The 13,907-nt window shown below is 38.5% G+C and overlaps 1 long non-coding RNA gene across 1 annotated transcript; it reads right to left on the bottom strand.

The window, feature by feature from the left end:
• Window positions 1–12,813: 12,813 nt before the first annotated feature.
• On the bottom strand, window positions 12,814–13,665 carry LOC104957403 (uncharacterized). The gene is made up of 2 exons (XR_799665.1): window positions 13,432–13,665; window positions 12,814–13,339 (listed from the first exon to the last, which is right to left on the bottom strand). It is a non-coding gene; the product is annotated as an uncharacterized lncRNA (long non-coding RNA).
• Between the last annotated feature and the right edge of the window lie 242 nt (window positions 13,666–13,907).

Here is a 13,907-nt window from a genome sequence, read left to right as displayed (position 1 = left end):
AATATAAGTGCTAATTGCCATGAAACAGGGAAGTTTCACATTTAATTTTTTAATACATTCTACTCTTAGTGTCATATTAACTTCTTAAGGAAGAGCACAAGACACTTCCTAGGTCACATCATTTGCTATATAAACTCTGTACATCAATTAATGCACACCACATCTGAATATAGGTTAATTTATTGCCTTCTCATAATATGTATTGCTGTAGTCATACACTCTCATGAACGCTTTCATTACTTGACGTCTGCAATACAGTAACAACCGGAGCACAACCTTATGTAAGCAGTAACGATTTGAACTGTGTATAGCTGCTCTCTGTGGTTGTCCAAGTGTGGTTTAATGCATATATTTATTTACATACTCGCTTGTATCAGCTAATATTTTGCGTTTGTTCACCTCAGTTTAACTTCATCTACATTTGATTAGGAATGCATAACACAAAATAGAAACATAAACCTGAACAAAGCATAATATATATTCCCTTAAAAAGAAAACAGCTTCAAAAACCATGGAATTAAAAATAAATTAAAACAAAATCAGGAATGCTCTCATATATACGTATGTTTTAAGAAAGAACTTAATGGACATCACTGGCTAAAATATAATGATCAGGATTAGATTTGATATATACTCTGAAAGCCCATTAGACCGTCCCCTATAGACGACCCGACCATCAGTCAACAGGACAGGGTGAGATACTGCAGCTCTGTCTTTCAGGAGAACATCATCACTTCAGTACGGCCATCCGTTCCACTTTAATCAACATACCTGTCAGTCACATGAGATATTACGCCTGATGTCAGTGCCATAGTGTCTTCATAAAGTCATGGTTGGGGTGCATCCATACATATAAAAGTGTGCATTTATAGTTGGATGAGATCAAACACAAACAGATGGATATATTTGACAAAACAATCTCACCTTGAGGTTTATTTCTGAGATTTAAGTTTTATCCAACATTCTTCTTTCTTTGAAATATTTTTTCCAGCTCTCCTTGCCTGTTTAGACTTACAAGGGCACTTCAGTGGCTGTTCTGGAGCATTTTAATCAAATACAATTAATCTAACCTTGTAACCAGAAGAAAAGTGCAGTGATTTCAACAATTCTCTGACACGGGCAAGCTCATATAAAAAGCAGCTACTAAATAGATCTTTCAATGTCAAGAAGAACTTCTATACTCTCAATTTGCATGTCCTTATTTTCGTTGATAAAATCCATCAAAGAGGGGGTGGTAGGGCTCTTTCAACCTTTGTCATGTAACATATTTTCGACTGAGTTTGGTTAAATGAGGCCAATGGATTCCATTCAGTCATTTCAATTGATTTCAGCTGAAGCCAGAAAACCTTGAGCACTAATAAAGAAGCAAAGCAGTTACCTTCCGTTGAGTACAGATGAGTGTAAATGTACCATAGCTGCAATGAAAAGCTTTATTGACAGTTGCTTTGAGGTTTATTAAAGACACAACAAAGAGATTCAGGCTTATTGTACAATTTATTAGCACAAAATACAAGCTAATTTCAGTATTTTATACATAGTGTGTGGAGCAAATCCTGATCTTCAAAATCACAGTGTGTATATATATATAGCTTTTTTTTTATAGTTATCAATGAAACTGGATTCATGATGAAAGTATGTTTGAGCCAATCGGAGAGTACACAGCATTCAACAAGAAGCAGAGCAGCAGCTGGGACCAGTTTGTGAACGAAGCGGGACAGAGCAGTAAATTATACAAATATGACCTACTTTGTGGCATCTCATATTTCAGTTTATCCATGTACAGCACCAGCACATGCTGATCATCCACCTCCCAGAACTCTGATTTCATATGGTGCTAGAGACTGGGTACAAACATCTACGTCACCAAATGAAATCAGTTTCTGAGTGCAGTTTTCTGGTTGTATAGACACTCACTGCTTTGTTCTTGATGTTGGATACACAGAAAAGAGATCCTGATGTTGTGTAACATGGACCTGTGCTGGTAACTGGGTGCAGATGTGGGTGAAAAGTAGCTGTTGTTTGAAGAGGGAGGTTGTCCTGTGTTTGCTCCTCTCGCTGCACGATGGCCAAAAGCGAACAGTAGAGGGTGTGGTTACATTGAAAGACAGAGCCAAACCAGGAAGTCAGTGGAAGAGTAAATTAAAGTTCAAAGGGATATTTATTTAAGGTCTTCCAGTACTCCACCTAAAGAGACCAAACTCATCACACACAAAAACAATCAATGCAGTAAAAACAATCAAGTTTGAGACATGTAAGGATGAGAACACAGTTTAAGGAAACTGCTTGACATTTTAGGAAACAAGTGCGTTTCCCGAAAGGTCAAATTATTCCTTTAAAAGTACAAGGTGCTTGAATAAAAGTAAAATGCGGTTAATGGAGAAGCAGCATTGACACCTCAATGCCGCACCTGTCATGTCAGGGCAGTGTTTCAATCATAACCGTACAAGGGAAAACGCACCATTCAGGTAAACACTGTTAAAAATAAAGGTGTAACATTTACTGTCTTAATATTTTTTTTAACAAAACATGATTACAAAGACCCAACAGCAGGAAAAGAAGAGACATGTGGGAAAAATATCATGCATTATGATCGAGATATTGTTGGCATTAAATGTGCAGCATAAAGGTATCAGGTCCAGCAGGGCTAATAAATAATGCTATGACTCATGTTTGTTCCCAGACGGCTTTATTTGAGCAGGAGTTGGAGGGGGTGAAGGTTTATATATGACACACTGTTCATCACACCTCCGCTTCCCCTTCCTACTGTACCACATGGGCCATCTAAATACATTTAAAACGACAGGCAGAGACAAAAAGATGCAGGATAAATCATGTTTCCAGTCAAGGAGAAGGTTTGTTCTCGTGCCATCTTTGCCACATTAGACAAACAAAAAACAGTCCTGGAGGAGTTAAGTGAAAGGAAATAAAATGCCACCCTCCTCTGGGTTTGATGGGAAATGCTATGCATCACCAAACCAGAATGATGACTGAGCCGCAGCTTACTGAGAATAAGCCCAGTAGGCATCCAGACTTTAGTCATCAATTTATCTCTCATCATCACATCGATATGTATGTCTGCAGTCATTAAGCATCCAATAATTCAGATCAGGAGTGAGTCAGTCAGATATGAAGAGCTGAACTTAGTGGAGTCTCATGGAGGCAGCCTTGATGTCTGATATTTATCGTTATATTTTTTCATTGGCACACTAAAACTAAAATCCATCATTTCAGAAATGTCTTTAATGTCATTGCGGCATATTGGCCATCATTTTTGTTTTTAATTAATAAAACAGTCATAGAGACAAAGGGAGAGGGACGGGTTGACATGCATAGAGCCAGAAGTCTGTTTTGAACCAGGAGCCAATGCTGCAAAGACTCAGCCTTTCTGCATTGCTCAGATCAGATGAGCTATGAAAGTGCCCCTCACTCCAGCTATATAGAATCAGTCACTAGTATACTTTGGTTTCTTAATTCACAGTGAATGTAACCAATTACCTAATTTAAATAAATCAGTAGAGTTGACAATCCTGTTTATATTGTATGTGTTAGCTATAAACATGTGGCTAGTTGTCCCATTCCTTAAATAAAAATGCACAGCTTTGTATATTATGAAGGGTTACATTGATTTAAAGGAACTAAATATTGAATGGATATAGGCTTACTTTACTTTAACAATATTACATACAGCTCTCCCATATGCATTTGCGCCTCCTCTACTGGCGCTCTTCTTGGAGGCTTGGTGCGTCTCTGGTTGCAGCTCGATGTTCATATTGCACTGATGCTCTCCAGCATGCTTAAGTGAATTCAAGCTTAGGACAGGGCAGGCAGAGCAATTATCCTTAATGGCAGAAGGTATAACCCGATGAATATGTGCAATCATGTGCTCGTGAGGAAGACAGATGAGGAAGGGGGAGGACGTATTGAATCTAGAGGAAAGGTTTCCTATTCATCATGGACATGGAGGCTTGTTGACCCGAGTAAAGCTGAATTGACATTGAGGTTCCTGATGGGGAACGAAAAACAGCAACACCTTTGGGTGCCTCAAATATTTAAAGTATTTACCATTGAAGACAGTAACAAAACAAAAAGATTACTGGTGGATAGCTCTGATGATTATCTACTCCCAATGAAATGGTTTTTTTTCTTCTGCGTGCTCATATTAGCATCACAGTTCATTACCATTAGAAAAGCAGTTCAACATTCAGTCAATTAAAGTCATTCTCTGTCTTGCAAAGAGATACTGTATCTATAAAATATGTCTTTATGAAACTACAGTATGGCTAGCATCTAATGGGCTTCGCTTTCTATAAAGACAGAAAACAATGGGAAACGGTTAACCTTGCTCCATTTAAAAAAGAACATCTTATATCTAGTTTGATCGATGCTTACGAAACCAACATAAAACCAGCAACTTGAGGTTTCAGTCAACTGTAGACAGAGCCAAGCTAGTTTTTTCAAACCGTTTCCAGTTTGATGCTAAGCTAACTGGGTTTATATTGAACAGACAGTGGTATCAATCTTCTCATCAAATCCTCAAAAAGCAGGGAACACATCCATAAATCTCTGTTGCTTGATTACGGAATCTACAGGATCAAACAACAGTAAAGCTTTTGAAACCCAACACAACTCTCTATAACTTTATGACACTGCGCGGCAGATAAGTCAGTCTATGATGTCAACACTTCATAAACTGACTTGTGTGTCATGTGCCAACACAACAGCTCCGCTTCCTAAACTTCTGTTTCACCTTGTGACAGATGAGTCATAGAAAATATTTCCTGGGCTTTTCATTTTCAAGAGGCAGCCGCAGTCTCCTGTTTATTAAATCATATATCAGTCTCTGCACGGTGATGGTTATGTATGAAGTCAAGTGTGTAAAAAAAAAAGCAAAAACTGAATCAATTATGTCAAAAAATATGGAAAAACATGTCACCTTATTTGATGCTGGAGGATAAGTAACCACAAGGGGATTTTAGAGGCCTGCCAGTCTGCCGTTAATTAGTCTGGACCTTTATCGCCTTGCCTGAGAGCAGTGGCAAAGAAACACTTCATCACAAGCAGGATTTAAATGACAGAATGAGGTTTGCAGAGAATATGTACTGTAACTATATATACATACACCCAAACTATCGTCAGACAGGATCCAGGTGCTCTGGCACTGACATATATGATACTTCCAAATGAGAGCAAAATAAAAAAGGAGTACGAATCGCACATAAGATACTTCAGTATAAAGAAAGATGTTGATCGTTGGATCGTACTAGCATCACATTTTCAATGTGACCGAGAGAAGGACTCTTATACTTTGTTGTTGAATTTAAACGTTTACCCAGAAAGAAATCTCCTTGGTGTTTCTTCTCCTGGTAAGCCAGCTGATTAATTCCCTCCCACTGATTTTGGCAGTTGTTTTCCAGTTAATGGTCCTCAAGAAAAATTTATTTAAAGCCAAACAAGTTTTCAAGACATGTCAGAAAGCAGTCACTCAAAAATAGACTGAAAGTGAAAATGCTACGTCACTTTGAGTAACCCACCTCATACAATTAAATACAAACAGTGAAACAACAAAAGAGTAAGTAAAACAATTTTTAAAACACAGAAAATAAATGAGCATACACATGATCACAGTAATAAACACTAACCTGTTTCAAATTATCCTTCACTTACCACACGATTCATTATTTTCTCCTTGCGACGTTCTCACACACTGCTCCGACTGAAGTATTTTATCCGGAACTGTTCAGGTGCTGCAGTCCTCAGGGTTGTCTTCAGGCTGCATGGATGTGTGTATTTCTGTGTGAGTGTGACTGTCTGAACACACTGAGCGTCAGAGGAGTTATGAGATGGAGATGCCAGCGAGAGCACAGCCCCCTCTTCTCTCTCTCTGCTCTTTACAGTCAGTGTGAGCTGTTCATCCAAATGCTCTGCCAGAGTCGTCATCACACACACACACGCACACACACACACACGCACACACACACATACACACACACACACACACACACATCGTAAAAACAGTTCTCACAAGATAATTAACCATACTGGAAATACAATTTACAGTAAATCACAATCTCTCTTACACAAACACAACACACCCAGCATGACAAAGCATCTTTTCTCTCTCAGCAACGCAAACATGCAATTTACTCCATGTACCCACTTCATCCACATGACCCTCATGCTTGTAAGCGATCAGCCCCACATTTTCTGTATTTTTCCTTGTTTCCAGTTATTCTATGACTGGATTAAACTCCTGACCTCCTTCAAGTGAGCTGAATCAAGTGCGAAAACAGGAACATATTGTTAAACCAAGTCGCAACTTGTATCCAATGATTGCCAGAACAACACGGCTTAAAACAAGCCCTGTAACTTCCTCCATGAGTAAAAGCACACAAACTGGGGAATTTCCCGGCCGAGGGGGGAAAGGGAAGGATAAAATAGTATCCGTATGGTGATGGCAGGTGAGAGGGCACGACTCACAGAGCAGGAATCTCACCCTGCATTCCTCTGGTGTGACGGGAAATTGAATAATTGAGCCTCTGTCAAACACCAAAGGCACAGAGCACTCATATACATAGGCCACGCCCCCACCCATCACCCAGCTTCCTTTCCCAGTATCCGTTCCTATATGGTGAGTCAGATGACCACAAGATGAGTCGCTCTCTCTTCTCCTTTCATCTGTCCATCCTGAAGATGCCAAAGGAAGTGGCTCTGAGAGCTGAGTCACATCAACCGTCCTGCCTCCTCATCATGATAATCTCTACAACAACATCCACACTTTGATCCTGCTGTCAGCCATCCAGCATCCTCCTGCAGCGCTGTGTGCACCTGCTGCCACTCTCTCCTCCTTGGACCTCCCACCCTCTTCTCTTTTACTCTAATGCTTTCTTCCAGCTGTGTGTGAATCCACAGCCGCAGAATTAAAGGGATTCAATTCCAGATGTTGTCAGTCCTGCAGCTGACCTCCGCCCGCTGCCCAACATCCTGACCACAGCACATCTCTGCTAAAAAGACTCAGAGAAACTGAAAATATGACTCCTCTGTTCACTCTGATGCATTATGAAAGATCTAAAGATTTAAACAAATATCCTGTAAGTCATTGTAATGAGAAACTACCCCAAAATATTGGAGCAATGTCGCAAATGACTGAGAAATCTTTTCAAAATAATGATTTCAGGTCTTGAAAATAAAAAAGGGAAGCTTTGTCAAAATAATGACTAAATATCCCCAAACACTTGGAACCTTTATAGAATAATAAATGACTCAAAAATATTAACTACATTTTGCAAGACAATAAGAAACTTCTTAAATAATGATATAGTTTCTCAAAGTAATGACTTGGAATTGGCCTATATCGCAAACTTACTTTGAGATACTTATTTTTTATTTTCCGGGATATTGTTTTTCATCAAAAGGCCATGTTTCAATATTTTTTTTGTTACTTTTCCAGGCAGTAATGAGCTTCCCTGCACCTTCTTCTTCTCTCTGTTTGTGTTACTCTGACTACCAGCAAACAGACATGAGCTATATCGAGACTGCTGAACTGTCAAATGCTCAAATTAAATTCTCCGACTGCGCTGAATTTAGAGCGACATCAAGACAGCCTGGGTGGGTGTTACTTCTGTGTGATGAACATGAAGCATGAAGTTTAAAAGTGAATCTAAAGTTATAGTTTGAAATGTTGGGGAATATGCTTTCTGGTTTCTGGCAGAGAGCAAGATGAGAAGATTGATGCCACTCTCATCTTACTGCTAAATATGAACCCTTATGTAATATCTATATTACCCAGAGAACATTGCAGGTTGCAATAAAGAAACTGCTGCATGATTACCATTAGTCTCTATGCAATATGGTTTATTTTTGTTGCATATATACACCTTGTATAACACCATTGTCATGCAAAATCAAAAGATGTCACACACCTGCAAGCTCAGCAGGCAAAAAGATAAATCTACCAAAGAAAAAACAAACATTGTTATGTAACAAACTACCAAAGTAGTCTGCAGGCTTCAGACGCATCCTTGGTAACAATCACTATAGCACCACTAAAGAAAGGACAGGATTGCGTAACGACAAACTCGATGCCTTCGTATGCCAGTTAAATGCAGCAGATATAACCCACATACAGCACAGGTGATACTGAGAAGAATTGGATGCTTGGATGTATATTTCAGTACCCAAAATGAAGATAATTTCAGCAAAGCCATACACACACCTCCCACACTAACAGCAGAAGAGATAGTTACCCTTCATAAAGGAGAATGTTTGCAATTTATTTTACCAGGAAATCCCATTGAGAAGTAAAATCAATAAAGAGTGACTTGGCCAAGGTTGCTACTGTACCGAATCACATTCAAATACAACACGATGTTGGAGCAAGATTACTGAAGGCATAATCAAAAGTAAAGCTTACATGTGGCCAAGGTTCACATTCATCGAGTGTATGCATGTCACTTCACATATGCGGAAGTGATTGCAGTTCAGTTTGAATGTTGTAAAAATACATATTAAAAAAAAGGGAAAGATCTGTTCTGCATTCGATTATACAAATAGACTGTCGAAGGCTAAAGACAACTGATTTAAATGGATTATTGAAATCTGCAAAGACAACTGTGATCCAGTCAGCAAAATGTGGATTTGCAGATGCAATTTTATGTCAGGTAGGCTATGTTGAATCTTTGGCTCCATTTAAGCTAGTGTACAATTCTTTAAATGAAAAAGTGTAATAAAACAACCGAAATATTAATTATGCCCTGTCACTTTAATATCACAGACAAATCCTGCCTTGGAGTAGTTGAGCCATCAAGGGTTTTGTAGACTTCAGGCTTTGCTTTGTGGATTTCCCCTGCGTCGTAATCAGGAACATATAAATGTCAGGAAACCCGATTCCTGGCCACGCGTCAATATCCACTGACAACTAGTTATTTTGTATTGTGTAAGGATCCCTGTTGAGTCCAACTGCCTTTGATTTAAGCACATACTCATTTGTTTTACTCACATTTTCTCTTATGGCACTCATGATGCAGAGTGCTGTTTTGAACTTTTGCCACTAAGTCCAACACAGGCAGAAGTGTTCTGGTTGGAAGGTGACGTCTGCTAAATCCGCAGAGTGGCTGATGAGTAAATAAGACACAGGTGAGGAGGTAGGAGGGGAAGGCCAGGCAGAGCGGATGAAGGAAATGATAGCAGGTGTGTAGGTGGGAGGTGAGTCTGAGGACATCTGCTGGATGGTGTGAGGATGGCAGATCTGGGTAGTGTGAGGGAGGGTATGGCCTGAGGGAAAAGAGCAGAAAGGAGACATGCCAGGAAACAACAAGGAGAATACAAACTCCTTGTGACAGTAATGGGCTTTTCTCTGTGGAACCAACAGGCCTCATTTACTTGATATTGTTTCCTTTTAAATAAATGTAACCAGCTAAGATTCATTCCATCACCTTCTAAACCAAAGGAATTAATCTACATAGGTATTTAAAAGCAAAGCTACATTTTCTACCTGCATGATGGGCTGAGAGATAACACAGAAGCGCTAATATCAGACTGCTTGCATTTCAAACGCAGACATATCAAGTGTCATCATTGTTTTGCCCCTGAGATTTGCTCAAAACATATAGTATATTTTTCTTATTTTAATCACTATCACTTCAAATGTTACATTCACAATTGTTCCATTAAAATCTAAGTTACATTGAGGCCAGAACTATCAGGCCTATATTTTATTATTGTAGCAACGACTGTGAGAATTCAGAATGTTAACATTGCTTTGATTAAAAAAAACTGTGCTCACTCAGATGCAAAGAAAGGTATCTTCAGATCTCTTTAAACAAAGTAAAATGGAAGATTTATATGAACATTTCATATCTGAACACGATGGCCACATGTGGGCAGCAAGACCAAACTGTAAGCACAACTTTGACACAATAAGTAAAGTAAACTTTTTTCGCAAACTGTTGCCTAATTACACATCCGCAGACACAGAGACACATTAGCATTTTTTGGAGTGCTGTTTTCACCCATGACTACAGGATTTTCTTAATTAAATCTCTTGGAGTTTCGTTTTGCGCTTCACAAACTCCTAAAGGAAATATAAAACTATACCAGCGAGTGAGCGAGAAAAGTAAAGATAACGAGGCTACGGCAAAGCAGCTAGTCAAGGCTGAATGAGCTATGAACTTCAGCAGTGTGCAAGTATGCTTACAATGACAATGCATGTTTAGCTGTCATATTTACCATCTTATATTTACAAAATGTGATGGCAATCCATTTAATAGTTGCTGAGAGATTCATGTCCAGACACTAGTGTCGCTAAATATATTTATTAAAGTCACAGCAGCTTTAAATGACCTTTGCCAGTCATACTGTTCAGGTTTAAAACTGTTCATGTTTGCATTAACAATAAGTCGAACATGATCAATCAATGACTCCTGTGAAGTGAGAAAAACTGTCAGAACCACTAAAAACATACTGTGTTTCTCGAGAAGTTTGGAAACGTTGCATGTTATTGCTCTGGATGTTGGTACTTCATTTGATAGTAAACACAGATGGTACACACACAAAACATGATGCTTCTAGAGTAGTACTTTGTCAAATTGCATGAGTGTACTCAAATGCAATTACATAATGTTTAGTACACACACCACTCTTGTGCATAAACACAAAATGCCACAGATACACTGGTGCATGTGGCCGCTGCTTCCTCTGTGGCAAATGAAAGAAATGCATGTCAGACCTGGTCTGCAGAGCACAGCTGCTCCTTGGTTTTTACTTTCATGGCTTTTCTTGTACAGCCAGTATAGATGAGGATGTAAGCTGCAAGGGTAAACAAACACTTTAATGACTGCTTCTGGAAGTCCTTTTAGGCTTCAACGTGAAGGGAAGTTGTAACAATATCTCATTAAATAAATAAATAAGCTTTAATATGTTTTGACAAATCAAATTCAGAGTTCAAAGCAAAGTTTGCTAATGCAGTAAGACTGAAAATAAGAAGGTAAAATACATGCAAGTACTTCCAAAATGTAAGAAACCAAGAGAAGCGACCTTATCTTTGGCTTAACAACCATTTATTTCTAGATCGTTTTATGGCTGTAGAACTTCCTCACATCACACAAGCTCATGTAGCATAGAGCAGATCCTTTTATATCATCTCTAAATGGCAAACAAGTTTTTATTCACCATCTCTGTGAATGTGAGCGACTTCTTTCAGCCAGACATGCATGCAGACACTCACTTCCTTCTGAAATCAACCAGCACATTGTGTAACTAAAATTAGATGAGACGAACACTCACATGTTAACAAGCACGCAAGTCCTCGATTTAGCAGCACTGTGGTTTCACCAAAATTAGGAGCAGAAAGACTCGAGATCTAATAAGAAATGCAACTATTTAAAATGTACTTCCCTTTAATACAGTTGCACATAAATCCATTTTTATCCTGTTCTATGCTTCTGCTCATCTATAATCAGAAGCAAATGGTGTCACCACTTGTAATCACTTTATACAGTATATCAAAATCAGTTATCCTTTCATTTAGAATCCCTCAACGTTAAAGATGAATATTGCTTTAGTTTTACCACAAAAATAGAGTAATATTAACTGTCTAAAACAGCTCTACTTCAAAACCTGGCATATGCTAACCAGGTAAAATTACAGTCAATGAACCCACCATGTTGTTTGAAGAATGGTTAATAAGTGACACTAACAAAAGGGAATGCCATCCTTCCTTTAATCAATAATGGATGGATAAGGAAACGTTTTGAGTAGCAGTCTGAAGGTGGAGGGACCTCTACTGGTGTTATCAGTGTCTTGTCTGATGTTGAGTGTAAGAGTTATATTTAAGAGCAACAAAAACGAATCAAAAATAGTATGTTGAGAGCAAGTTGAGCCAGACACAGTGTCCCAAATTCTTTACTATTAATTGTATACAGTTATTTGTTTCAGGTCAGTAATTTTCAAATAGAGCATTATAGACTTGTACAGATCTCGCTTTGAATTTGTTGGTTGGTTTGATTAGTAGTAAGGTATTCTTTTTTGGCTCATTTTATCATTGTGCATTGCATTGTGGGGGAAAAAATACAGCATCATTTAAACAAATAATGTTTTTTTGTGTGTGTATAACAACTGAAATAAACCAGACCAACCACAATGAGCTGTGTCATCTAAAAGGTTTGAACAGTTGATTTGTTATTTGACAGTTTATACAAAGTACAAATAAAACAGTGAAATGCTATAAACATAAAAAAATAAACTGGTTAAGAAGGCAGCAACGTTACACGTTCTTACACATAACACAGACATGTAAAATACAGAGAACACAACTAATTAACCAAGAAGACTAAAAGCAGTCACTACATTGTGCACATTTGGGTACACTACTTATTACTGCAAGAGCAGCTGGTGGTAAGGACCTCAGACAAATTCAATTTAAAACATGCTATTGAGACAAGTGCCCTCAGTTTGAGGCGTGATTGAAGGTCATTCCAAGACCAAGGACCATGATAAAAAAAGACTCCTTTTCCCAGCCTCAGTTCGCACGGCAGGACCCTGGAACCGTATCCAGGCACTGGATCTGAGGTTGTAAGAGTCACAAACTGGAGCAAATCTGGCACATATGTACAGTGGACGCTTACCTAAAATGGCTTTATACCCTAAGAATGAATATTGCATGTTATGTTATATAAAACATATTTATTTAAATATCCCTGCAAGTGAATGTTTTCAGAAATGTTCATGTGACATCAAAATGTAAAAAATATATTCAACTTTAGATGAGGACATGATTCATCCACTAGAGGGTAGCAAACACGCAAAAAACAGAAGTCGTTTTGTGATTCCACAACAAAGTTTATTGAGATGTCTTTAATTTCTTTGTGCATGCACCAGAAATAACCCGTGAAATAATGTATGTACAGTACAATAACCTCAAACACTTATAGGTGTCACTTCACACTCGGCTCAATGAACAATTCTTTCATGCATCTGCAATCTGATAATGGCTTTCCTAACTTCAAGGCATACATACATGACGATCAACAGCACTCCTTATATCTTATACAAATACTTGAATTCTAAAGTTTTCATCGTTTGCTCCTTTGTTGTGATTTGCCTTATTTTCGACACCAGGTTTGATCTATTTGCTACTGCTGTGGCACAATAGGCTTTCAGATGATCTTCAAACCACTGGCACTTGTTCCAGACTAGTGTAAAGCCTGGAGTTGATTCTCCTGTGACTCCTGTGTTTCCAGTAAATCGTTCATTTGTTGAATTATCTTCATCAAGTTTCTTTTGCTTTCTTACATCTGTCAGATGTCTTCATCAAGTCACATTACCCTCCTGTGCTCAGTTTATTCTGTAGATGGAGGAGTGAAAAAAAAATCATTTTGACATGTATCAAAGAGTGACAGTGGTAGATTTTTATATATATATATATTGGAGTCATACCTTCTTGGCATTGTCCACACACTGCATGTAGGCCGAGGCGATACTGGAGCAGGACAGAGTCTTTCCAGTGTTCTCCCTGTAGCATTTCAGAATCTGACCCTGCAGGTCACTGCAAACCGGCTGGATATCAACACGCCTGTGAGACACATGTAAATATAAAGAACAATGGTTTCTGAAACATGCAAAGTAGAGAAATATCTTATATATACGCTAAAATCCTTTAGTTCCCTCCAGAGGGAGTTTCTCTCCCACACACTTCCTCCCTGTGCCTGAAACACCTCTATTGGACTCATTTGTTTACTTCCAAAACATAGTGACATCACTATGTTGCGGACTGGGCTCTGGTTTCAGACAGAGGGTGAAAAGAGGTGCTGCAGAACAGGCAGTATGAGAAAAGTAAATACCTTTTTGAACATTGAAGCACAGTAGAGATACAAAATACAATATGAACCTGCAAATGAGCATACTAGGTCCCC

This window comes from Notothenia coriiceps, unplaced genomic scaffold (genome assembly GCF_000735185.1).
Source record: "Notothenia coriiceps isolate Sejong01 unplaced genomic scaffold, NC01 NC01_scaffold00026970, whole genome shotgun sequence".
Taxonomy (NCBI): domain Eukaryota; kingdom Metazoa; phylum Chordata; class Actinopteri; order Perciformes; family Nototheniidae; genus Notothenia; species Notothenia coriiceps.
The sequence above is the reverse complement of the archived record's forward strand: the minus strand, read 5'-3'. Positions and strand labels throughout refer to the sequence as shown.